This window comes from Piliocolobus tephrosceles, chromosome 2 (genome assembly GCF_002776525.5).
Source record: "Piliocolobus tephrosceles isolate RC106 chromosome 2, ASM277652v3, whole genome shotgun sequence".
Lineage (NCBI taxonomy): Eukaryota > Metazoa > Chordata > Mammalia > Primates > Cercopithecidae > Piliocolobus > Piliocolobus tephrosceles.
This window is the reverse complement of record NC_045435.1, coordinates 48,817,831-48,841,841: the sequence shown is the minus strand read 5'-3', so window position 1 is coordinate 48,841,841 and position 24,011 is coordinate 48,817,831. Positions and strand designations below refer to the sequence as shown.

Sequence of the window (24,011 nt, the reverse complement as noted above, 5' to 3'; positions counted from 1 at the left end):
TTGATGAGTTTTTTTGTTTTTTGTTTTTTTTCTTGCTGATATATTTGAGCTCCTTGTAGATTCAGGATATTAGTTCTTTATGAGATGTATAGATTGCAAAGATTTTTCTCCCACTCTGTGGGTTGTCTGTTTACTCTGCTGATTGTTTATTTTGCTGTGCAGAAGCTTTTTAGTATAATTAAGTTCCATCTATTTTTCTTTGTTTTTGTTGCATTTGCTTTTGGGTTCTTGGTTATGAAGTCTTTGCCTAAGCCAATGTCTAACAGAGTTTTTCTGATGTTATCTCTTAGAGTTTTTATAGTTTTACGTCTTAGATTTAAGTCCTTGATCCATCTTGAGTTCAAAATCTCATAGTATTTTAAGAAAGTTTACGAATTTGTGTTGGGCCACATTCAAAGCCATTCTAGGTCACATGCAGCCTGTGGGCCGTGGGTTGGACAAGCTTGCTCTACAGGAAGCATGGCTGGGGAGGCATTAGAAACCTTAAAATCATGGCAGAAGGTGAAGAGGAAACAGCACATCTTCACATGGCCAGAGCAGGAGGAAGAGAGTGAAGGGAGAGGTACTACATACTTTTTTTTTTCATGGTTCAGGCTTTACTGGGCATCACACAGGGCTGTGGTAGGGACCTAGCAAAGGGAGCAGGGCATGCAGATGGTCTTTGAGGACAGTGCTGGGGAGCTCAGGGATCAGTCCAGCTTTTCAAAGAAGAAACAAACACTGATAGGAAAAGCAGTCAGGTTGGTGTTAGTGCAGAAAAAGGGAGATGTTAGGAGGGGGACTTTGATGGAAGATAGTGGGAGCTGAAGCTTTAAAGAGCCTCGATGCAGGAGGGGTCATGTTAGAAGAAAGGAAGCCAGTGAGGCCTGGGGGAAAAGAAGAGAGTGGAAAGATGGAAAAAGGAAGAAGCCCGGTCCAGAGAGTCGGGCTGTTCTCCAGTGTTCTCCAGGCTCCCAGGCAGCAGGGTCGGCTCCTCCCTCCCATCTTCTGGCACCACGGTGGCGGGGTCGGGGGCCGTTTGCTCTTCCACATAGCTGACTTCCCAAACAAAGGACCTTGGAGGCATTGGCTGGACTTCATGTAGGCAGAGATCTTCTTCAAACCCTCAAATCCGGAGATGAAGTCCTTCAGGTTTGGGAAGACATCCAGACAGCTGGGCTCAAATATACAGTTCAGGTCAAGGATGTCATAGGCGAGGAAGTCCACAAAGGTGATCTTCTCTCCTGCAAACTATGGCCGCTTCCCCAGAAACTGCAAGTAGTGCGTTAGCTTTTCAGGGAGTTCCTCCAAGTACTTTGGCTTCAATTTCTCAAATTCTGGGACGTAGCAAATCATGGCCAGCTGCACCAGGTTGTCCATGGTCTGGTTCTCCGAAATGTCCACACGAATCTTCTCCTCTTCTGTCTCCCCTCACAGGTTGTGCTTGCGGGCAGTGTGGCACAGGATGGCATTGCTCTGGGTGATCTTGTGAGCCCCATCAAACAAGTAGGGCAGATTGGGAAAGTCCAGGCCCAGCTGGAATTTTTCATTCAGCTACTGGCTTCTGTCATAGTTAGGAGAGTCCCCCATCGTGTACTTCTTTTCCTCATAACTTGAGTCTGTATATTCCAAGAGCAGGCAGATGACATGTGCCAACCTGCGGATGTTCCCGTACCCCAGTGTCATGGGCATGGTGCTGGTTGGTGCAGATTCTGCAGACCAGTACTACAGACTTTTAAGCAACCAGATCTCATGAGAACGCACTCACTATCACGAGAACAGCAAGGGGGAAATCCGTCCCCATGACCAATCATCTCCTGCCAGCCCTTCCCCCAACACTGGGGATTACAATTCAACATAAGATTTGGGCAGGGACACAAATCCAAACCATATCAATGTATAAATGAGATCATACAATATGTGTCCTTCTGTGCCTGGCTGATTTCACTCATTATAATGTCCTCCAGGTTCATCCATGTTGTTCCAAATGGCAGGATTTCCTTGCTTTTTATGGCTGAATAACTTTCCATTGTATGTATGTACCACATCTGTGAGGCTGGCTATCATCACAAAGACGAGAGATAACAAGTATTGGCAAAGGGGTGGAGAAAAGGGAACCGCTGTACACTGTTGGTGGAATGTACATTGTTATACCCATTATGGAAAATAGTATTAAGATTCCTTTAAAAATTAAAAATGGAACTGCCTTATGATCCAGCATTCCCACTGCTGGGTACATATGTAACAGGAATGAAATTAGTAGGTTGAAGTCCTGTCTGTACTCTCATGTTCATTGCAGCATTATTCATAATAGCTGAGATATGGAGCCAAGACTGACCTGAGTATCTGTCTATGGAGGAATGGATAAAGAAAATGTGGCACAAACAACTTACTCTTTGTGCGCCTTGAAGAACATCTAGACTTAGGACAGACAACTTTCCTATCATAACTTTTTAACAGAAACTAGTAATATATGGGATCTGTATTTTTTTCAGTACAGATAAGCTATGTTATTCGCCTTAGGTTTATAGGATGGGATGTGTAGACAGGCTTTTAGAAGCTGTTTTCTTTCATCTTAGTCAACATTCTTGCAATTTGGGTACTTGCCCACAGATTAGAGGGGCCTTTTCTGATTTTATAGGACAATCAGCTAAATTTTCCTAGCCAGTATGGAGAACTGAAGCAGGGACAGCCCACAGCCTAGTCAGCTATGTTTTCAGTTTTTTGACATAGAGTTTCACTCTCTTTGCCCAGGCTGGAGGTGCAATGGTGCGATCTCAGCTTACTGCAGCCTCCGCCTGCTGGGTTCAAGCTATTTTCCTGCCTCAGTCTCCTGAGTGGCTGGGATTGCAGGTGCCTGCCACCACAACTGGCTAATTATTTTTGTACTTTTAGTAGAGACAGGGTTTCACCATGTTGGCCAGGCTGTTCTCGAACTCCTGGCCTCAAGTGATCCACCCACCTCAGCCTCCCAAAGTGCTGGGATTACAGGCGTGAGCCACCACGCCCAGCCATTTTTTATTATTTTTAATAATAACTCAAGTATATCCAACAATTCCACTTCTAGGTGTTTAGCCAAGATAAATGAAAACACGTCCATGTAAAAACTTGTACCTGCATGTGCATACCAATCTTATTCGTAGAAGCCAAAAAGTGGACACAACCCAAATGTCCAGCAATGGATGTATCAGTAAACAAAATGCAGTCTATCCGTACAATAAAATATTATCCAGCAATAAAAAAGAATGAAATACTAAAACATATTAGAACATGGATGAGCCTCAAAAACGTTATGCTAAGTGAGAGAAGCCAGTCACAAAACACCACATACTGCATGATTCCTTTTGTGTGAAATGTCCAGAATAGGCAAATCTGTAGAGACAGAAAGTAGATTCATGGTAGCCATGGACTGGGGGAGGCAAGGAGGGGAGGGAAAAGGGGAATGACTGTTAATGGGTATGGGGTTTCTTTTTGGGGTGATGAAAATGTTTTAAAATAGATTGAGGTGATGCTTGCACTGTCCTGAATATACTGAAAGCCACAGAATTGCACACTTTAAATAGGTGCATTATATAACATGTGCATTGTGTCTCCATAAAGCTGACCTTTAAAAAATAGCTCAATCATAATGCCTTACTCAAGTGTGGGTTAGGAATATGACTTCCTTTCAAAGAGTACAGTATGGAAAGAGGAAAATAAAGAATAACTTTATCATGAAGAAAGCTGACAAACACCCCCTTAGCCAGGTGGTCAAGGTTGACGTGATGTGACGAAGACAGCACTTACTCCTGTGGGTCCCCCTCCCCCAAACCCACAACCCCAGTCTGACCATGAGATACGCCAGACAAACCCCAACTGAAGGACATTCTACAACATACCCAACCAGTCCTGTGCAAAACTGTCAAGGTCATCAAGAACCAAGAAAGCCTAAGAAACTCACAACCGAGAGGAGTCCAAGGCAACAGGATGGCTCAGTGAAATGCGGCACCCTGGATGGGATCCTGGGACAGAAACAGGACGCGAGGGAAACACTGGGGACATCTGAATGAAACATGGGCTCTAATAATAACCTATACCAACATGGGTCCATTAATTGTGACTAATGTATCGTACTAATGTAAAATATTAATAATGGGAAACCGGGATTTGCCTAACTTCTTTGTGTCTCTTTCCTCATCTCCAAAGTAGGGGTACTAATGGTACCTACGTCAATGGTTTGTGGGGTGTAAGTGATTTAAGCCATTATATAATGTTGAGCAGTGCCTGACAGTAAGTGCTCAATACATGTTAGCTACTATTCCTATAGTTATTCATAATTTCAGACATTTTGTTTCAAAATGAGAGAGGTTAAAAACAAATCTACTTAGTGCAATCATAAAGCTACTGTTTTAAAAGGGGTTCACAAGTGCTGCCCTTGCCTGATGTTTATTAAATAAACACCTTTTTCAGAGGGAGGTGCTAGAGAATTGAATACATTGGTACCTTTTTCTCTTAACCCATCTACTTTTAAGATAAAGTTGGTTTGGGAGGCCGAGACGGGCGGATGACGAGTTCAGGAGATCGAGACCATCCTGGCTAATCCGGTGAAACCCCGTCTCTACTAAAAAAAAAATACAAAAAACTAGCTGGGCGAGGTGGCGGGCGCCTATAGTCCCAGCTACTCGGGAGGCTGAGGCAGGAGAATGGCGTAAACCAGGGAGATGGAGCTTGCCGTGAGCTGAGATCCGGCCACTGCTCTCCAGCCCGGGTGACAGAGCGAGACTCCGTCTCAAAAAAAAAAAAAAAAAAAAAAAAAGATAAAGTTGGAAGGAAATGGAATAAAGTATATATACCCAAGGGGTAAAATGTAAAGGAAATACTTTATATACTGCATAAGGGAGCAGAAATAGCAAGGAAACTGTAAATAGTCCCCAAATTAAAAACACCCAGCTCACAAATATCACACACATATATATATACACACACAAATATTATGAATATAGTCAATTACAAAATACAGACTGCCTGGTTAAATTTGAATTTCAGATAAACAGCAAGTACTTTTTTTAGTATAAATTTGTCTCGAATATCACATGGGTCACACACTAAACAATGATTTGTTTATCTGAAATTCAGATTTAACTAGGCATCCTGTGTTTTCATTTGCTAAAGTTGGCTACCCTGCTGAAAGAGCATTATGCATTTCAGGTGTGTTGCAGTGGCTCAGGCCTATAATCCCAACACTTTGGGAGGCCGAGGCAGACGGATCATTTGAGGTCAGGAGTTCGAGACCAGCCCGGCCAACATGGCAAAACCCCATCTCTACTAAAAATATAAAAATTAGCTGGACGTGGTGGTGGGTGGCTGTAATCCTAGCTACCGAGGAACCTGAGGTACGAGAATCACTTGAACCTGGGAGGCAGAGGCTGCAGTGAGCCGAGATTGTGCCACTGCACTCTAGCCTGGGATAAAGCGAGACTCCGTCTCAAACAAACAAAAATACAAATGATCATTATGCATTTCAATGTTTATTATGTTTTCTTTCTTAGATAATCATGAGGCAGGGTGTGGTGGCTCACACCTATAATCCCAGCACTTTGAGACGCTAAGGAGGGCGGATGGCTTAAGCCCAGGAGTTCATGACCAGCCTGGGCAACATGGTGAAACCTCATCTCTACAAAAAATAAAAATAAATAAATAAATAAAAATACAAAAATTAGCCGTGTGTGGTGGCACATACCCGAAGTCCCAGCTACTCGGGAGGCTGAGGTGGGAGGATCACCTGAGCCCAGGAGGCAGAGGCTGCAGTGAGCCACTGCACTCCAGCTCAGGTGACAGAGTGAAACCTTGCCTCAAAAAAAAAAAAAAAAAAAAAAAAAAGATAATCATGAGAAACTTAGAAAACTGATCAGAAGTCCCTTTGAATGTCTCATGCATTTGCTAAACAGTAATTCTGTAAGCGGCAGTGATGCTGCTGTATTTCCATCAAAGGTCACCAACTTGTTGGAAAAAAAATTAGAAGTTGCAACAATTATATGTTTAAAGAAATTAATTTATCAAATGACCTTTTCCATTTAAATTCAAGAATAAAAATATTTTATATTATAATTTCAAGATTTCAGAGAGAAAAAAAGGAGAAAATGTTAGTGAATGAAAGAGAAGCAGAGAAGAGGAGCAGCGGATGTGGAGATGGAGGGAGGCATGAGACAGAGACAGACAAAGGCAGACAAGAATGAGCGGGGAGCAAACAGAGGAGAGAGAAGGACAAAGGCAGCCAGGCACAGGAGGCTCTGGGGTGAACTGCTGTGCAGAGGTTGTGGTCTCAACCAGCCGGGAGAGCACATCGGGGGAGCTGGAGTGCACTGGTCCTCAGAGCCAGTCAATGTCACCCTAAGGACTAGAAGAAATCAAGCTGAGGGATGTAAGGTATCCTACCTACCCTGCTGCTAAAGAACCTTTTGCTTTAAGCTGAAATGAGAATATTAGAGATGAAGAAAGGAAGGGGTGAGGGAGGGAAAAGGGGAAAAGGAAGGCAGGAAGAAAAGGTGTCCAGCTTTCTCTTTAGTTATATGTAATAATTTATCTAACTCAACGGGAGGGACTTTAAAAAATAGCAATCTTTTTTTCTAATGTGCTTTCCAGCTTTCTTTCCTTTATTTTTAATTTTTGTGGGTACACAGTAGGTGCACATATTTATGGCACACATGAGATATTTTGATACAGGGATGGGCCCTGTGAAATAAAAACATCATGGAGAATGGGGTAACCATCTCCTCCAACAATACAATGGACCATCTTGAGTTCGGCTTAGGAATTAAACAAATCTCTCTCTCTCTCTCTCAAACACACACACACACACCCCATGATTAGACTCTGCATGTTTGACCCTGACTCAGTTCTGCTTCCTTTCCAGCATACTTGAACCTGGCAAAGTGGCAAAGGTGGGGAAGAGCTGAGTCACCAAAGATAAAATATAATTCAAGCAATCCATCTGTAAATCATAAAGATTTAGTTGTATGTTAAATTGTTACCAGGCCCAAAGAGTCAGACTTTGAGAAAAGATTTTGAGCTGTTATACTTTGGATCATTCAGAAAATGAAAAATGGCAGTATTTTACTCAGGAAAATTCATTTCTACTATGTGAGTCTTTTTAAAGCACATGGATGTGGAAATTTCAGAGGAAAACGTCCTTATATATCATTGAAATGAAATATAAGTGTGCTTCGTGTTACGGTGTGCACATATCAAAAGTCTTTGTTGTATAGGCCCTCGTTCTCTGAGGAGAAAATGCCTAATATTAACAAACAAGGATGGTGAGAATAGTATTTGGGGTTGTTTAATTTAGAAAGAAGGATGGATAATAGCCAACAGATTTCTTGGCTTTAAATAAGACCCTGGTGACATGTTTCATTTTGATTTCTGAGATTAATTAATTATGGGAAAAATCTTAGAATTTATTTAAAGGGTCACATGGGAAAAGTCATGCAGCAGGAGAGAGGTTTGGTCTGAGATGAAGGAGGAGTTCCAAGATAGGATGACTGGCATGTGGAAAATTACTGAGAAACAAATAATGGCTAATGTTCATGTTCTCCAAATTAGAAAGGAGAAATTATTTTTGATACCACTGTAGAGACTGTTAGAACCTTTACACAATTTTGTGGGGCGGGGTGCAGGGGAAGAACTTGGTGTACACAGAATGGGAAACGTTCCGAATTATCCTGTGTTGTGTCTCTGGTATCTAGCACAATGCCTGAGACATAGATTTTCTACTGAAATGTTGGATTTCTACTGAAATTCATTTTTTGCATATGAATTGTGGGATCCAACATTTAAGTAGAAGGGAGCGAATTTAAGAGCAGTTGCACATTCTAATACATGGAGAAACTGTAAGATTAAAAAGAAGGTTCAGGCTAGGTGCAGTGGCTCATGCCTGTGATCCTAGCACTTTGGGAGGCAGAGACGGATGGATCACCTGAGGTCAGGGGTTCGAGACCAGCCTAGCCAACATGGAGAAACCCCATCTCTACTTAAAAAAAAAAAAAAAAAAAAATGCAAAAATTAGCCGGGCCTGGTGGTGTGTGCCTGTAATCCCATAATCCCAGCTATTCGGGAGGCTGAGGCAGGAGAATTGCTTGAACCCGGGAGGCAGAGGTTGCACTGAGCTGAGATTGCGCCACTGCACTCTAGCCTGAGCAACAAGTGAGACTCTGTCTGGAAAAAAAAAAAAAAAGGTTCATTGAAGAAAGAAATATAGACCATTTTATTAGACTGGAACTGGCTTCAGCAATTTAGGTTCCTTAAGCATCTGCTAAGGTTACTGCAAAAAGGCCTGAGTGTAGCCAATGCATCAGATTTTAAAGGAACATACAACGCACCTGTTGAAATTGAAGATGCAAAGGTGAAGATTTCTCTTTGGTCTCTTTTCTATCTATGTCTGACAATAGTTTCACATAGTATGCTTTTCCATTTTTTTTTTTTGGTAAACTGTAGAGTATTTGGGGGGAGTCTTTCTGCTATAGAATATAATCCCCAGAAACAAACACAGTGGGGGAAAAAAATAAAAAGAAAAAAACATAAGCAAAAGATTCCATCTAGAGAGCTAAATTTTAGCTTGCCCTGTCTTCCATCCACTTTCCTCATTGATCTAAGGTCTTTTGCAAAGATAATAAAATTAATGGCAAAGTCACATGTGCCATCACATATAATGCTTCTATTCTCTACTTCCCGATTTATCTCATGTCTCTCATCTCCCCTGTCAGAATTCTTTCACAGCTTCTGATTATTTTTTAAAAGCCATGTTAACAGTTTGTTCCACATATTAACTACTTTTGCTGGAAAAAATCTTTAGCCATGATTTAATTCTTTTTTTTTATTTTTCACCAAGTGCTTCTTGCCTAATCTGCCTGCAACTCTAGATTTTGCAGCTTTCCACACACATTGCTTCACATTTTTCTCTGAAAAAGATGACTTTTTTAGAATTGCCATTATGGAAATGTTACTCTTCTTACAGAAAATTCTGCTGAAGCTGAATTCCTCCCCACCAAGCGTATCCATTTAGGTAAACAAATCCTTAAATACATGATGTTCTTTCTCTGTTTGGTACAAGTAATCATATGAAAAAAAATTAATCAAGTGATTCTCAAAACTCACAAAGTAAATAGCCAGAGTTTAGTTCAAAACCATCAAGTTTTCAGTTATAGCATTCATTCATATTCTGCAATGCCTTCTCTTCCACTTCAAACTGCTCAGTGGAATCAAACTCTGAAAAGTACCTTCTTAATAATAGTTACTGTCCCACAAGTTCTATCATATTCATGCCAAGAATAAAACTTTCACTTTTCTGCATAGGAGTAAGTGAAAAATGAACTTTAATTCCTTTTCCCAATTTAAGATGAATATTTATTCAGTAGCTACGTTTTTTTGGCGCCGTGTCGGGATACAGGTGCAGTTCCTTTCTAGTTTCACATTGTCTGGAATGTTCCATGTGTTGATCCAAAATACACTTTATGTTCCACAAATGAGAGGAAGAGCTTGGAGGCCTGGATCATTTTTCAACAGTAGTTTTGAAACAATTATTTGAAACAATTCAGTGTTTTGCATATTTTATTTACATTTTCATGACCAATGAGATAATTTTCCCCATATTTGACTTTTACTATATTGTTAACTATTAATGTAATACATAAATCTCTGAAAAATGCAGAAAAAAGTGAGAAAAGAAAAATCACCAGTACTCTGTCCCCCAGAGGTAAGAACTTTTTAATGATTCGGAGTATCTGTCTTCAAGTTTTTAGTCCATTTTAACTTTTTTGAAAGTTAGTTTTGCAACCTGCTTTTTAAATAATATTTTGCACGTCCTCCATTTTCAACTGCCTAGAGTGGGAAAACAATCTTGTTAGCTACTGTTTCTCATCAAAAATAGTCCAGGATTTGATTATGTGAACTTGTGGGGATGGGGGACATTCCAGGAATAGAAATATCAGTTGTGGTATAGAGGAGAGAAGAGGATCCAAGAGAGGCAGTCTAAGGACAATTGATGCACATTGACAGTCCCCCAAATCCATAACACAGAGCTCAAATTGCTTTGGGTTTCTGCAGATTTTTGAAGTTACTTAAATAATTTCACCCTATTCACCCTTATAAATCCTTTCCAGTTTTTTTTTTTCCTTCAGTCTGAATGGTTAATTATTGGCTTTGTAAGTGTTCAGAGAAGTATTAGGGTATAAGAAATACTCACTGGTATTAGTGTTTTAGATGTCAATAATCAATAATAATTCTTAAATATTTTCCAAATATCTTTTTGGTTTGAATAAAATCATGGCATGTAAATTCTTTTCCCTCAAAATATACTAACTCAATAATAGTCATCAAGGCCTCAGATATTATAAAAGTGTTGTTCTTTTATCATATGATGCATTTAGGCTCCTGAAGCTATTATATTTCAGTGCTTAATTAGTCATTTCTAAAGATAAGCATTCACTTTGTCTCAAAATGAAACAAACATGAAGTCTTAATTAGGATTTAAATTGGGTAAGGTATTACAGGATCTCAGGTTTGTTATTTTTTTCTAAGACACATGACTCATTTTGGATGGGTTTTGAACTAACATATTTATGACTTCCATTGGGATGCAAAATAGTATGTTTTCGTTTTTCTTTGGTTTTGTTTTTAACAATCAATTCCCTGCACTAATGATCTGGGTGAATTCAACATGGAAATGTCCTTCATATTTTTCAGTTAAATTGATCAAAATGACATGTTGCTCTTTGCTTTTTGTTTGTTTTTTGGCTACTGCACATTAGCTAATTATTTAAACTAGGAATTATTTTTTGCATGGATCTAGTAAAAGAGAGAAGGGAATATTTGTTGTTAAATATAACAGAATAAATTGTAATTGTATGTTTGTAGGTAACTTGTAGATATGTACTGCAATTTCCTAATAAATATTACTTCATTTCTCAGGCAATTCACTATAGAAATTATGCACTCTCCCACAATACAAAAAAAGTAATGTCACAAAGGTGAATTCTAAGATACATATTGACAATAAAGAGTCGTAAGCACATGGTGGGCAAAAGTCCTAGCAAACTTGAAAAATATTTAACTGAACAATAATGGAGCAATGCCAGATGCTAAAAGTCACCAAAGATAATTTTAATTGTTGTAGATATAATGGTGTTCAATGACAGCTGTTTTGGAACAAAAAGGTTATTTCCTGAAAATTTCAGTAAGTTTTCTCCTAAAATAAACTCTCATTGATTGTTAAAATTACTAATTGTCCTTAATGGCAAATAGACACTAGAGTTGGCTAATAACTTTAAATATGGAGTCATTCCTACATGTTGATTTGTAAACACTATCTGGAGGAAAAATTAAAAAGACATAATGTAGCTGAGGGTTATTTCTCCCTATGGAGATATCACAGGACTCTTATGTAAGAGAAGTCGTTGAAAAAAAATATCTAAAGCAAAAACTATTCACGAACCGAATGTTGCAACTTTCCCACTAAGCACAGCTTCCTCTCTCCTTTCCCCTCTCTTTTTTTGGAAATGACAAGAATAAGCTTTTTTAAAAACTAGATTTTGTGAAATTATAAATTTAAAAAATTAATTATTTAACAGGGGAGATGTCACATTAGTAAAAAAAAGGTGTATTTTGTGTGCAGGCCTAGTAGTACTAGAATAAAAACTACTTTAGATGTTGTGTTTATTTATACATTACAAGCCTATTTTTAAGTTTGTTTGACCCAAGGTTATAATTGTATATGTTACACTTAAGTAAAAGTAATGTGGGGAAATGTAAAGATAAAGAAGGCAGAGTTTCTGTTCTCAAGCCAAGATACATACTCATTCCATTCATTTATTATTAATTTATTTTATTTCATTTTTCTCTAATTAAGAAAACTACTATGTATTATTTTTTAAATTGGAAAGTTCAGAAAAAGATAAAGAATAAGAATCACTTGAATATGCACCATCACCCGGAGATAACCACTGTTAAAACGTAAAGAAAACATAAACTTATGGTTTTCCTCTATACATGTGCATGTACAAATGTATCTTTTTTTATTTGGATGGAGTCTCACTCTGTTGCCCAGGCTGGAGTGCAGTGGCATGATCTCAGCTCACTGCAACCTCTGTTTCCTGGGTTCCAGTGATTCTCCTACCTCAGCTTCTTGAGTAGCTGGTGTGCGCCACCACGCCCAGCTAATTTTTGTATTTTTAGTAGAGATGGGGTTTCACCATGTTGGCCAGGGTGGTCTTGATCTCTTGACCTCGTGACCCACCTGCCTTGGCTTTGGCTCACTGTGACCTTCGCCTCCCATGTTCAAGTGATTCTCCTGCCTCAGCCTCCCGAGTAGCTGGGATTACAGGCATGCGCCACCACGCCCTGTTAATTTTTTTTGTATTTTTAGTAGAGACACGGTTTCTCCATGTTGGTCAGGCTGGTCTCAAACTCCCGACCTCAGGTGATCTGCCCGCCTCAGCCTCCCAAAGTGCTGAGATTACAGACTTGAGCCACTGCACTTGGCCAAATATATCTTTAAACAAGACGTACTGTTTTTTTGTTATTTTGAGTTTTTTTTTTTTTTTAGATTTTCGTTATCAGTTTAACAATGATCAGAAAAGAACTGACTTTTTTTTTTTCTTTTTTTGAAACAGAGTCTTGGCCGGGCACGGTGGCTCAAGCCTGTAATCCCAGCACTTTGGGAGGCCGAGACGGGCGGATCACGAGGTCAGGAGATTGAGACCATCCTGGCTAACACGGTGAAACCCCGTCTCTACTAAAAATACAAAAAAAACTAGCTGGGCGAGGTGGCGGGCGCCTGTAGTCTCAGCTACTCAGGAGGCTGAGGCAGGAGAATGGCGTAAACCCGGGAGGCGGAGCTTGCAGTGAGCTGAGATCTGGCCACTGCACTCCAGTCCGGGCGACAGAGCAAGACTCCGCCTCAAAAAAAAAAAGAAACAGAGTCTTGCTGTGTCGCCCAGGCTGGAGTGCAGTGGCACCATCTCGGCTCACTGCAACCTCTGCCTCCTGGGTTCAAGTGATTCTCCTGCCTCAGCCCCCTGAGTAGCTCGGATTACAGGCGCCTGCCACCACGTCTGGCTAATTTTTGTATTTTTAGTAGAGACAGGGTTTCGCCATGTTGGTCAGGTTGGTCTCGAACTCCTGACCTCAGGTGATTCACCTGCCTCGGCCTTCCAAAGTGCTGGAATTACAGACATGAACCACTGCCCCCAGCCAGAACTGACATTTTTTAAAGAACTACCATTGTCCTTAGGTACCACAAGAATTCCCATTTTCCTGAGATATATAAGAATCTTTTTCTTTTATTTCATTCTAGTCCTGCCTTGTGGGATCCATAGCATTCAATCATATATGCTAACTAGGTAGCATTCCAGTATTTTCCACTTAAGCATTCCTTTTAAGATGCTTGGTTTTAAGCAAAACATTTACATAAGGGCTTTTATATGTCAAAATAATGTATTAACATTAAATCTATGTTTTTAAAAGATTAAAGTGGAGAAAACTTCCATGAAGCTTAACTCTACTCAAACAAGTGATTAAACATGGAATTAAACATGGAATTAATCACTAGTGTCTGCCAATCAAATGTTTTAGAATTTAGTAGTTTTTGTTTCACTCTCTTGTGTGGGATACATTCTAATGTTTTAATAAATTTATTAATTTATTCTGTAGTAATACTACACTGACTTTTAAAAGAATACATGTATATGTTCTGACATGAATAGACCTTCTTAAGGAAAAAGTTCACAGAAAAAAATGTATTTTGAACAATTTATGCTGAACAGTAATAAAAGTACATATGTTAAATTACATACGTGTAGAAGTATACATATTTGCTTCTGTTTGTGTGGAAATGCATAGAAAAGAGACTAGCAAGAAACACCTCAATTTGGGAAGGGAAGTGGAAGTGGGTAGGTCGTGAGGGGGAACTTGAACAATTTATTCTAGAGATTTCTGTATTCCTTTCTGCAAGAATATATTCATGCATTACTGGCATCGTTGCTTTTAAATGGAAAAAGTAAACATTCTTTTACTACTTACATTGGTGCTTCACTACTCTGAATTCTGGTCCCCATCTCTAAGAAAGTTGAGCACTCCCACAAAAGATGTCTGTATTGCACTTTGCACTTTCCCCGCAGCCCTAGCATTAGTGCCTTGGTTCAGTAGGTCCCCAGTAGCGCATGTCTTTCTTGAACCTATAAAATAATTACCTAGAGTGTGATTTAGAAGCCACTGCTCCACAGACCAGCAAAGCCATTATCTTGTGGAGGAATCTACAAAGAGCTCTGGGTATGAATTTCATTATAATAAAGTTACAAACAAAAACTGGGATTAATTTTCTTTTTAGTATGTTGTTAGAAGTTCAGTTTAAATAAAGTTTAGCCACACTTGGCACATAGTTTTCAAAAATAAGATCTGGGAGAACAGAAACTAGTAACTTCTAGCTCTGCTGCAGGACCAGCCAAGAGCTCTGCGATGGGCATCATTTTTTTTTAATTGAAAAAAAAAAAAGAGGTCTGGGTGCTCCACTGAGAACAGCAACTGATAAAAGGAAGAGGGTACTGGATTTTACAGTGTGAACACAGGAAGGAAAAGTGTACGTGGAGCCCCTCCCCCAGCTGCTGCTATTTGCCCTGAACTTAGATAGGTAGGGCCTGGTTTGATGTGGCAAGTATAGTTCCGGATTGTGGTTACACAAGTAATTCAGTCTACTTCATTATGAATGATGTTCATTGTATTAATGAATTCCTAAATGAGAAAAGGTGGGATGGACATTTTTTGCAGGTGATTTCTTTCCTAAAACACACTCACACAGTACCAAACGGCTTCAGTTGTTCACACCGGCAGGTTTTTTTTTCAGATCTCTTGTGATCCAACCCCAGAAGTGGAAGTATGGCTAGACAGGCATCAGTCCCTTCATTCTGAAGACTTTTTCTTTTTTCCGTGGCTCTCTTTCTTCCCCTGATCATCGCGGGCAAGCCTCTGTCATCTTAAAAACAAAAATGAAAACAAAAAAACACCTGCTTAGACTCTGCCTCTTCTTTGTGAAATCTACCCACTATGCTCCACTGACAAAGATTTCTAAAGGGTAGGGAACACTCAGTCACTCTGCTTTCTCACCACTGTCGGTAACCAGCACATGACAGAGAGCCGGACTCATAAGTGAGGCTAAGCTAAGTCACAGTCTTTGCACTGTTGCAAACTAGTTGTACCACTCTGGTCAAGATCTTCTGGGCCTCAATTTACTCATCTGTAATCTAAGAATGATAATATTAATAATGCCTTCCCTCAAAGGACCATAGTGAAGATTAAATAGCACAACAGTTTACAGTGCCTGCTACGTTCATAGTAGATGCTTAATAAATGTTTCTGACTGGCGTGGCTTCTGCTGCTGCCTTGGTTCTCGTCAAAGTTCCCAGGCCTATCTTCTTTGACTTCTCTGTGCCGTATGACAGTGTTGTCTGCTCTTTTCCTTTGACCTTCATCCTCCCAGGTTGTTCTCATTTTTCTTTTTTCTGCCCTTCTAGCTGATCCTTCTCAGATTCCACTACCCCTTAAAAGCTCAAATTGCCCACAGAGGCCACCCCAGCTTGCCTTTCCTGGAGATCTCTTTCCCATCAACGGCTTCCATCACTAGGCAGACAATGATGACCTCACATTGCGTGTCCATCCCAGACCCCTTCCCGAAGCAGCAAGCATTGATAACCATGGTCTGTGGACATCTTCACTTGGCTATTCCCCACAAACACCAAAAACTTAACATGTCTCAAATTGAGCCCAATTGCTCACGTTGGAAACCTGAGGTCAACTTAGGCTGTCTAGTGCAAATGATTTTGTTTGTTTGTTTGTTTTTTAAAAGGCCTTGGACTCTACCTTCTAAGTTGTTTAAAAAAAAAAAAAAAAGAGTCTCGCTCCGTTGCCCAAGCTGGAGCGCAGTAGCGTGATCACAGCTTGCTGCAGCCTCGACCACTGGGGCTCAAGTGATCCTCCTGCCTCAGTCTCCCAAGTAGCTGGGACTACAGGTGCACACCATGACACCCAGCTAACTTTTTAAATTTTTTGTAGGGACAAGGTCTTGCTATATTGTTATGGCTGGTCTTGAACTCCTGGGCTCAAGCCATTCTCTTGCTTCCCAAAGTGTTGGGATTACAGGCACGATCCACTGCCCTTGGACCCCAAGTATTTCTGTATGGCTACATCCCACTCATCCTTCAAGATTAAACTCAGGTATTTCTTATCTGGGAAGCCTTCCCATTAGGTGACCTGGGTTAGGTTTCTCCCCTTCCTATGTACCTCCATGGCACCATGTTATTGCCATGTTTATTGCACTTTCTGCATTGTAATTTTTTTTTTTTTTTTTTTAACTTATCTGCCTCCTCTACTGGACTATGAGCTCCCTAAAAGCAGGATCTTTTGTCTTTCACCCTAACACAGTGCAGGGCAAAGAGGATGTGCTTAATAAGGATTTGAAAGTGAACCTGTACTTAGCTCACCCTTCAAGCTTGATTAACTCCACTGCTCTCTCAGGCATACTGATGTCAGCCTAGAATTTAGCAAGATGAGGGACAGAGAGTTCAATAACATTCTAAAGAATTTACAAAACAGTAAATCTGTTCCTAGATAATTAAGAGTTAACTGTGTACTGGAGTTCAAGGGAGCCTTGCCAAGTCAATAAATTACTTGCTGTTTACTGAATACCAACTGTTTCCCCACATGCTGAATATGTTTACTATTTCCATTGCTTGCATTTCTTACTGACAGTAATTGGAATTAAACTTTTTTTTTTTTCGTGAGAAGGAAGAGATTCTTTTGGTAAGATATCATCTTAAATGATGGCTCTCAAATACTTGAAAATGCAATTTTTCTCTGTCTTAGAGTCTGAGATTTAGACTCTAATTTGTGTGATAAAGAACAACAGAAAAAAAAAAAAAAAACTAGCCTTGTATTTTAAGCTCTAACAAAATTTTTCAGTTTACTAATTCTGACTTTCCCATTACGGCAATGGTTCTCAAATTTTAACATACGTTTGAGTCAAAGAAGGAGAGATGGAATTGGGGAAGAAAATATCGTGGCTTTTTTGGAAATCTTTCAGTTGTTTACAAGGAAAAAATTGTTGATGAAAATTTATGTAGTTAAAATTAAAACTTAGGCCAAGTGTGGTGGCTCACACCTGTAATCCCAGCACTTTGGGAGGCCGAGGTGGGAGGATCACCTGAGGTCAGGAGTTCGAGATCAGCCTGGCCAATATGGGGAAACCCCATCTCTACTAAAAATAAAAAAATTAGCCAGGTGTGGTGACAGGCACCTGTAATCCCAGCTACTAGGGAGGCTGAGGCAGGAGAATCGCTTGAACCTGGAAGGCAGAGGCTGCAGTGAGCCGAGATTATGCCGCTGCACTCCAGCCTAAGCAAAAGGGCAAGACTCCATCTCAAAAAAAAAAAAAACCGAAAACGTAAAATATCACCCTACATGCATCTTAAATTTCAGATTCATGGTAATTCTAATTAGTCCAGGAATCCTAGATCCCACCTTTCTGGGATTAGAAACAAACAAATAAACAGAACAATAACAATTACAAAACACTAAGTGTTTGACATGGATATGAGAACCGCTGATTATTGATTTTTTCTTTTCTTTTCTTTTTTGAGACAGAGTCTCTCTGTGTCGCCCAGGCTGGAGTGCAGTGGTGCAATCTCTGCTCACTGCAAGCTCCACCTCCGGGTTCACGCCATTTTCTGGCTGATTATTGATTTTTAAGTGGAAACACTTTTAAGTGATCTTGAAAGTTTTCAGTTTAAGAACAGATACTTCTAAACAAACTGACAAAGTAGCAAAAAAAAAAATTGCTGAAAAAAATTATCAGTTTAAAACACTACAAATAGTTAACACTGAAAGTTTTTAGTTTGCCAGAATTCTTAGATTTATCTTAGAAATAGTCCAAATTGTATCCGTTTTTTGTTTGTTTGTTTGTTTGTTTCTTTACTCTGTTACCAGGCTGGAGTGCATTGGCTCGATCTTGGCTCACTGCATCCTCCACCTCCCGGGTTCAAGCAATTCTCCTGCCTCAGCCTCCTGAGTAGCAGGGACTATAGGCACGTGTCACCATGCCCAGCTAATTTCTGTATTTTTAGTAGAGACGTGGTTTCACCATGTTGGCCAGGATGATCTTGATCTCTTGACTTCCTGATTTGCCTGCCTCAGCCTCCCAAAGTGCTGGGATTACAGGCGTGAGCCACTGCTCCTGGCCTATATCACATTTTTTACATCAGATAATTTCCCTTCTAGAATGCCAATTGAATAAAGGGCCTATTAAATTCTGTGGTTATTAGACAGTGTCTAATCTTTAGGCATCACAAATTAAGAAGATTGTTCTTTAAGCATTGATCCATTTATAAATATTTACTGAGTACCTACCATGTATCAGGTATACAAGCACTTTGTATGTAAAGTGCTGGGATCTGAGGAGTTCTTCCTGTTTGGAATAGAGTGTTATTTTGAACATAACAGTAATTCAATAAATGTGTGTTGGGTCACTGATTAAATTTAGTGTAGAAAATACTATTATTTGAGCTCTTTTGAAATCTATACAAGAATGCTGTCAGAAAAAGTTGCATTGTTAGAACAAGTAAGTATCAGGAAATCCCCTTTGTAGTGGTGGCACTTTAGTGATATCAAGCATAAAAACATATTCAGGGATCATAAGGTAAAGTTGAACAATACACTGAATCCTCTTAAAACCCAAAAGGCAAAATTAAAGGGACTATAGAATACACACTTAAACTAAAAATGTGCTTTTTAACGTTAACGGGATAATTTCCAACCCAATTTGCCAAGAAAGTGCCAAAGGGCATTCCATTCTGGAAAGTAATCCGTTAGAGTGTATTCATTATAGTATGACAATAAAATGAAGTGCTTGACTTCTAATTCAAGAGAGTAGATCTGAAGAAGTATATGTATTTACCTACCCTCCCTCCAAAAATAGTCCCAAAAACCCCATTAAAATGATCATCTTAAATGATCACTTGGCCTGGTGAGGTGGCCCACACCTGTAATCCCAGCACTTTGGGAGGCCCAGGTGAGAGGATCACTTGGGGCCAGGAGTTTAAGACCAGCCTGGGCAGCATAGCAAGACACAGTATCTACAACTTTTTTTTTTTTTTTAATCAACTGGGCATGGTGACACGCATCTGTAGTCCCAGTTACTCAGGAGGCTGAGGCAGGAGGATCACTTGAGCCTGGAAGTTTGAGGTTGCAGTGAGCTGTGTACTCCAGTCTGGGCAACAAAGAGAAACGCTGAGAAAGAGAGAAAGAGAGAAAGAGAGAGAGAGAGGGAGAGGGAGGGAGGAAGGGAGGGAGGGAAAAAGGAAGGAAGGAAGGAAAGAAGGAAGGGAGGAAGGAAAGTGTTTTTAAAAAGATCAAGGCCACTGCTAAGTTATGGGTGATTTTTAATGAATTAGGCAAAGATATCCCTTCTTTCAGGTAGGATGAGCACACTGCTAGGATTTCGGCACTGCTTTATCCACTTGGCTTGCTACCTTCGAGCAGAGTTAAACTGCACATCAATATGCTGCAGCCCTGGAATAACAGAATGACAAAACACGGTAGGTGGGTGGAAAGGGGAAACTAAAAACATGCTAGTCCTCATTTAGTAAAGGGAGGATAGAAATAATCATTTTTCTCAGTATAATTAAAAACATTTTAAAAATTGAGATATAATTAACATCCCATAAAATTATCCTTTAAAATGTATAATTCAATGGGCTTTGGTATATTTAATAAAGTTGTGGCTGGCACAGTGGCTCACTCATGTAATCCCAGCACTTTGGGAGGACCAGGCAAGTGGATCACTTCAGGTCGGGAGTTTGAGACCAGCCTGGCCAACATGGAGAAACCCCATCTCTACTAAAAAATACAGAATTAGCTGGGCATGGTGGTGGGAGCCGTAATCCCAGTTATTCGGGATGCTGAGGCAGGAGAATTGCTTGAACCCAGTAAGCAGAGGTTGCGGTGAGCTGAGATTGCGCCATTGCACTCCAGCCTGGGCAACAGGAGCAAAAATCTGTCTCAAAAAAAAAAAAAAAAAAAAAATTGTATAATCATCACCACAATCTAATTCCAAAACACTTCACCCCAAAAAGAAACTGTACCCATTCCCTATGTTCTCCTCTCCCCCACTCCTGGCAACCACTAATCTATTTTCTGCCTCTATGCATTTGCCTATACCAGACATTTCATATAAAAGGAACCATACAGAATTGACTTTTTTTCTTTGTTTTGAGACAGAGTCTTGCTTTGTTGCCCAGGCTGGAATACAGTGGCACGATCTCAGCTCACTGAAACCTCTGCCTCCTGGGTTCAAGCAATTCTCCTGCCTCAGCCTCCCGAGTAGCTGGGATTACAGACACCCGCCACCACACCTAGCTAATTTTTTGTACTTTTAGTAGAGACGGGGTTTCACAACATGGGCCAGGCTGGTCTTGAACTCCTGACGTCATGATCCACCCGCCTCGGCCTCCGAAAGTGTTGGGATTACAGGCGTGAGCCACCGTGCCCAGCCCACTTAGTGTAATGTTTTTGAGGTTCATCCGTGTGGTAGATGCATCAGTACTTCACTCCTTTTTTTGTCTGAGTAATATTCCATTGGCTATGTTGACCACATTTTGTGTATCCACTGTGGAATATACATTGGATACACACAATGTTGATGGACATTTGGGTTGTTTCCACTTTGGGGCTATTATGAATAATGCTGCTACAAACATTTGCATACAAGTGGCTTGACCTTTTACAAGAAACTTATGTTCGGTAATTTTAAAAATAGTTTTAAAGAAAAGAAAAATGTTGTTATTTTCATAAAAGGCTAAGGGTGTAATTTCTTTTTCTTTTTTTTAGTTTTGTTTTTCCCCTATTGTAATTTCTTTTTCTTTTTTTTAGTTTTGTTTTTCCCCTGAGATTCAAATATCCTTTCATTATTTAGTTGTACTGAGTTGAGTTGCCCATATATTAAACCGTTAATAATCTTGTGGTTTATAAATACGTTTTATGCAACATTGCCTCCTTTAAGCATGCTATGTGACAGATTTTTAATAAGTTTTTGGAAACGTCTGGAGATACTTGGATTACATTACTGAAGAATCACAGTGATAACTGTGTTTTATAGAGCCATAGTAAACAATGCCTTAAAGGCTAACAATTTACTTTCAATCATTAATAAATTATACAAATCATCTAGACCACTGCAGGTCCATTTGGTGGAAGAACAGTTAAAGAGGTCGATCAAATTTATCTTTTTAAAAGTAGGAAGAGTTAACTTCTTACTACTATGGAAATAATTTTTTTAATAAAAATTCTGCATACTAAGAAGATGTGTAGAAATTGATCGGAAAGAAATTTACCTACTGCATTTTTACTAAGAGAATAAATGAATGTTATAGATTAAAATCAGAAAAATATTTTGAGAAGGAAAAATGTGTCCATGTTGTGGTAGTAGGAAGAGATGCTACCAAAACCCAATGTCAGTAAACCAAATATCACTCTTCAGTGAAGCCCTCACACCTCCTTAACTCCCTCTTCTGCCTCCTCTTACTATTGTACAAAAGTGTCTAAACTTGTAAATGCAATTCATGACCTATCTACCAGATACCCAAACATTAAAAAATCCAGTAGAAATGCAAAACAGAGCTCTGCCAATGCCAAAGCGTCACCCCCAGAGAGGGGCTCCAACCAAAGACTGGAAAGAGAGCTCTCCTGAAGGCCCTGGCAACAAGAAGTCTGCAGGCAGCTTGGCTCACATCCTTACCCTTGGGCATTTAAGAAATAGGCACAGGGAAAGGGAAGTTATATTACTGAACAATCACAGTGGGAACAGCCTATCTGAAATCACTCTGTTAGGAAGCCTTGGTCTTGAGCATTCCCAGTCCTCAGACTCTGCTCAAAATATAAATTATGTATCAACAGTAGGTATTCAATGTATCAAGAGCCAAACTGGCACATGGGTTCAAATGTTCAAAACAGAATGTTCAAAACTGGCACATGGGTCCAAATGTTCAAAACAGTTTTTTGTTTATAAAAACAGAAAAGTATGTGGCTACCTAAGTAATGCAAAAATTAGCAGCTAGGGACTTAATTAAGGGAATATTAATCAATGTTGTAGGCATATAAAATTGTAAATACAACTTTTTTTTTTTTTTTTTGAGACGGAGTCTTGCTCTTGTTGCCCAGGCCGGAGTACAGTGGCACAATCTCGGCTCACCATAACCTCCGCCTCCTGGGTTCAAGCGATTCTCCTGCCTCAGCCTCCTGAGTAGCTGGAATTACAGGCATGCGCCACCTCACCCGGCTAAATTTTTTGTATTTTTAGTAGAGACGGGGTTTCTCCATGTTGGTCAGGCTGGTCTCGAACTCCTGACCTCAGGTGATCTGCCCGCCTTGGCCTCCCAAAGTGCTGGGATTACAGGCGTGAGCCACCGCACCTGGCCTCTGTTTTTTTTTTCGTTTTTTTTTTTTTTAATTTTTATTTTTTCAGACGGAGTCTGTCTCTGTCACCCAGGCTGGAGTGCAGTGGCACAATCTCAGCTCACTGCAACCCCCGCCTTTCAGGTTCAAGCGATTCCTGTGCCTCAGCCTCACCCTCCAGAGTAGCTGGGACTGCAGCCTCAGCCTCAGCCTCAGCCTCCTGAGTAGCTGAGACTACTGTACCCCAGCCTCCTGAGTAGCTGGGACTAAAAGTGCGCACCACCACGCACAGCTAATTTTTGTATTTTTAGTAAAGATGAGGTTTCACCATGTTGGCCAGGCTGGTCTTGAACTCCTGACCTCAAGTGATATGCCTGCCTCCGCCTCCCAAAGTGCTGGAATTTACAGATGTGAGCCACCACGTTCAGCCGAAAATACAACTTCTAATGGTGATTGACTTGATGACATCACCATTATTTCAATAATACAAATTTATTGAGAGCTGTTTGCTAGGTGCTAGTCACTTGCCATGCACTAGGTGCTAAGGTGACAATAGTGAATTTAAAAATCCCTGCGTTCTTGGAATTACCTTCTAGTGTGGGAAGGCAGACAATGTACATGTAAAAGTTAAACAAATATATAATTTCAGGCAATGATAACTCATATGACAAAATATAAAGCTATTAAGAGTATGAAGAATGACAGTGATGGAAGACTCTTAGGGGGCAACATTTGAATTATTTCCTTAAGAGTAGGCTTGGGTTTACAAGCTAGTCACTCAGCAATCAACCATTCAACAAACATTGATTGTCCGCTTATATGGTTTCAGGCACTGTAGTACAGTGAGTCCTGGGCATAAAAAGATTAATCTACAGTGGCTTCTGCTGTCAGGGCATTTACATCTTAGTAAGGGAAGACAGACATTTCCACAGCAATCTATATAGACCAGTGCAGAAGCACAGAGGAACAAAGTGACTTCCCAGTAAAGTCTTCCGGAAGGTATTCTGAAGAGAGAAATGCAGCAGAGGTGGAAGATGAGGGCCACGTGTTGCTTCCCAATGTATAAACAAACAAGGGGTCAAGAAAGGTGCAAGAAAGTGACTGCCCCCCAGGGATCTGCCAACCCAGGCCCCACCCAGTTATCCCAAAGCTTACGGGACCCAGATCTGCTGTAATCTGTTCTTGGCACAGACACCCTTTTTGTTGTTTGTTTTTTTTTCAGTAACTGAGACTACCCTATCTTTCCCCAGGTCTAGATTCCTTGAGCATTTCTTAGCCTGAGCATGCTTATGTCCTTAGGTCCTCTGGAAGCTGTAGCGTGCACACAAGAGTCCTCTTAGCAATTAACACACTTTACAACTCAACCATGGTAGACATTAAGGGTTGAAAATATTTCAGTAGAGAAACTTTTCTGATAAATCCAGACTCTCGCAGAGCAAATTATTCTGACCAACGTTTAAACAGAAGACTTATAAAAACAACATTTAACAGAGTTTGAAGGTTTTATGATGAAATGCATTGTCTGGGATTTCCTCCAGAACTGTAGAGCAGGGAGGGATGTGGGTGAG

The 24,011-nt window shown here is 40.1% G+C and overlaps 1 pseudogene; it reads right to left on the bottom strand.

The window, feature by feature from the left end:
* Positions 1–747: 747 nt before the first annotated feature.
* LOC111546887 lies at positions 748–1,671 on the bottom strand (annotated as a pseudogene).
* Between the last annotated feature and the right edge of the window lie 22,340 nt (positions 1,672–24,011).